Source organism: Ceratina calcarata, unplaced genomic scaffold, assembly GCF_001652005.2.
Source record: "Ceratina calcarata isolate Rehan_Ccalc_2016 unplaced genomic scaffold, ASM165200v1 scaffold428.2, whole genome shotgun sequence".
Taxonomy (NCBI): domain Eukaryota; kingdom Metazoa; phylum Arthropoda; class Insecta; order Hymenoptera; family Apidae; genus Ceratina; species Ceratina calcarata.
Genome location: NW_017166501.1, coordinates 12205 through 15891, shown reverse-complemented (window position 1 = coordinate 15891; position 3687 = coordinate 12205). Strand labels below are relative to the sequence as shown.

Here is a 3687-nt window from a genome sequence, read left to right as displayed (position 1 = left end):
GAAACCGCGGCACTTTCTGTTTTCTCGTCAGTGTTTTTTATTCAAGAAGGATTCGCAGTATTTTGTACGATGTCATGAAAAATGGAATTTCAGACGTGACAGAACAGTTGTAATAAGAGAAATTTTACTAATTGGGTGGGAACTTTAAGGCGAGATCTGAATATTTCAACATCTTTTCGAGATCGTATGCATTTAAATGGTTTAAACAAGTTTATGTCCCGCGCGTTAAATTCACAAGAAGTTTTCACCGATTCTGAGATAAACATTTTCACTATCGAGTACCGTCGTCGCGGCAGCGAAAGAGCATGCACAACAGACGAGGACCGATCGATCGGCCATAAATCCGAAAACGGCGGGACGTTGTCGAAAGGTTTTTTATCAGCCGTGGTGCCAGCCAGGAAGCCGGGCAAATATTTTCGTTACGTCAATTCGGAGCGTTAACTCTCGTCGCAGAGTCGCGAAAATATTGGCCGCAATCTCGCTCGCGAAACTGGCCAGGAGAGGCTGGCTGGCGGGTAGCGCGAGGGTCAGGCCTCCGTGAGCCGAGCACAATGGCTAAACTAATATTGAAATATTGCCGGGCGATTGGGCCCGGTAGGCATTTTTCAACGTCGCTGCCGAAGCGCGGCCGCTAACAAATGCTTCTGATTTACGAGCCGACTCGACCGTTCGAATGGCGATTGTTAATACGAAATCATTTATTTTGCGTCCTGGCGATCGTTGCGCGTTTGTATGCGCTCTTTCCGCGAGACCAGAGACTGTGCGTCTCTAAAAAAGGAAAGCTTCCGAAACGCACGCTTGGCGTTTCTCAAAAGAGGGTTACATTACACGGCGAACGCGCGAAACGTGTCCGCCCCCCCCCCTGGTCGACGAGTTTATTCCCTGCCGGAGAATTCTAGTTTTACTGCGACTGGGGATAAATTAGGAACGGATCTCGCTCGCGGCGGCCGGTCGGACGTCCATTGATTGTGAAATATACGAGGGCATTTTTTTAAACGGAGACGCGACACGCAGATAACGAGAAACGCTCTTGTTTTTGCACCGTCACGTGCGCCACGCACGAGATAACGGCACGATAGCGACCGGTTGTTGCGAGTGTTTGTGCGATTCGCTGATAACAGTTATCGTGCGGTCGCGCCGCGTACCGCGTCACCGTCGCCGTCGAGCGAGCTGTAGGTGACAGGACAGGGTAATTCAGTTCGATTGATTCGTCACCGACTTTATCCCGTTTAACGTTATTATTTCTTTTGCCTAACTTCGTTTTCTTATATTCATTTCGTGATCTCGTATTAATGATTAATTCATGAAGACGTTATAACAGTTTTAACTTAATCGAAAAATAGATTGTATTCCTTTATTTATGTCTCACTTCATTTACTTCACGTATTGAACGTTGTGTAATAAAGAGATAAAATCATACTTTGAAGACCAGTATCATCGGCGAGTCTCTTTGTGTCACCGACCGACCGGGTTCGTGCCTTTCGTTCAAGGCTGGGCCTCGCGGCGCTATTTCCTGCGGAGATGCGCCCACGCGCGCCTGGCGCGAATCTGATTTGAATTCCACGGTACGAAGCGACGTGGAGCGGAGTGGCAAGGCGCGTGTATATTGATTCAGCTGAATTAACACTTAACACGTTGGCGCGGCGACTACGCACACCTCGTGTCGCGTAGCTTCGTGGAACGCCACGCGTTTGCGAACCGTGGATCTCTCGACTCGAGGTCGTTTGCTTTTTAGGAGTCGCTGACGAACTCGCGCGAGTCTAATCGATTGAGTGAAGTAATGGGCGTTGCGCGATTTTAAACGAAGATAATCGGGGCTCAAATTAAGTGGAGCGCGTTATATTTTTTATTTATATTTCGCGCGTTGAATGGTTTACTAATTCATGGAAAAAGTAAGTAATATCTCAGCATGAATGTATCGTAACTGTGTCGATATTTTATTAAATCCAATGTAAACAAGTCGTGTAGCCAGAAACGAATGTATATTTATATACGCATGTGTGTATAATAAATCGCACGTAATTGGTTTGATTGGTTCAAGCCAGACGTTCCCGCGGATATTCATTCGAAGCGATTTGCTGGATCGCGGTTGATCGACAACGATCGACGTTATGTACACAGGCGTGGAGTCGAGCCAATTCAATCCAATCCATCGCGTTCGATGTTAGTCAGCTTGGAGAAAATCCGAGGATCCCAGCTGGTAGCTTTGGTCTGTGCCGACGCACGACTGCGACCTTAATTTTGGCGCGTTTACCTTAACTTTCCATTTAAATGCTTTACGAGGTTAAGGCGAAGCAACCGCGTCGAACCACGTGACGAACTTCCTCCGTCGTGGTGACCTCAAAGGCGATTTCCCATTCCACGCACGACGAGAACGGCTCTACCATTTCTCTCGAACGACGTCAACGAAAACGACAAGATGTGACGAGCCATGGAAGAGTCAAACGATCGTCTCCTGGTACCGAGCTAATGAAGTGCTGCTCGTTTATGAAGCTCTCCCACGAACCACTTATGAAAGTTCACCGTTCTTTTTTTCATTTCTCGTTTCTTCTGCTTGGTCTGTTTTAATTGCGGTTGCGTGAGCATGAAATGTCGCTGCACGAACGACGCGTCGTCGTGGGCTTTCGGTAAACGTGGGTTATTCGCTGCTCCTCGTGACACGTCTTCGTGTTGAGAAATACGTAAATGGAAGTTCCGTGAGAACCGTGGACAATGCGGAGGCGCTGAATCTGTAATGAAAAGTTTGGGGTTAATCAGTGGGAGTGTCTAAATTTTGTTAAATTAGTCGAAATCTGGACTTTCGATCTGTTATACTGTTTTAAATATAATATTTCTATAATTCTCTAAATCCTTTTTCATTATCAATATTATGCAAAAAGAAAAGAGAACGTTCGTTCATAGATGTCAATTGCACACGTAAAATGCGTTAAATATTTTGAATGATATGTAGAAAAAATCAGTAATTAAGAATTGTAAAAAAGAATAGTAATTGCAATGAAATATAGAAATGCATGTCGTGAATTCGTTACTAGCCAGAAGATACAGGGTTATTCGTTATTTGATCTATTCTTGATTTCGCTATCAACCCGCGACAAAGGACGGCGCGACGGCGACGGACGCGACGCGCGTCAGCCACGAGGAGCCACGAGCCGTCGCGTGGGACTACGTAAGCCGGCTCAGCCTCACCATCTCTGTTCTATTCTCTGTTTGTCTGCCAGAACTCCTCTCCTTTTCTCTTCAATCGTCTACCTACTCCACCACTGGCTTCGTTCGTCCCACGGCACTCCGCACGCACGCTTCCTCTGCTTCGGGCACGCACACGCACACGCACACAGTCGTAGTTACACACACTATTCATCGTAGGTAGGAGAAGCGCGCCCACGTGCGCACGCACGCACGGCGCGACGCTAATGATGGATGCATTTATTTGTTTAGCCGCTTTCAATTTCAGATTGCGAAATCGGCTGACACGGGCTTTAGAATAGTCCGAGCGGCTGCGAGGCGGATAAGTGCGCGTTTTCTGCTGTTTGTTTTTGGAAGACAATGCGAATTGGGTTCTTGGGTTCTTCTTGGCCAACCGGAATCAAAATCCGAAGAACAGTTTAAATTGTGCAAGTGTTGCGCTTACTATTAGACGAAAATAGATTTTCATTAACGGATTATGAAAAAGAAAATACTTATTTGATC

At 46.5% G+C, this 3687-nt stretch overlaps 1 long non-coding RNA gene across 1 annotated transcript in view; it reads right to left on the bottom strand.

Annotated features, from left to right (window-relative positions):
- Positions 1-2219: 2219 nt before the first annotated feature.
- LOC113464573 (uncharacterized) overlaps positions 2220-3687 on the bottom strand; it is a 2316-nt gene continuing 848 nt past the window's right edge. The window contains exons 2-3 of the long non-coding RNA XR_003389419.1: positions 3187-3627; positions 2220-2729 (exon numbers count right to left, since the gene is read on the bottom strand). This is a non-coding gene — a long non-coding RNA (uncharacterized LOC113464573). The remainder of the gene's footprint in view (positions 2730-3186; positions 3628-3687) is intronic.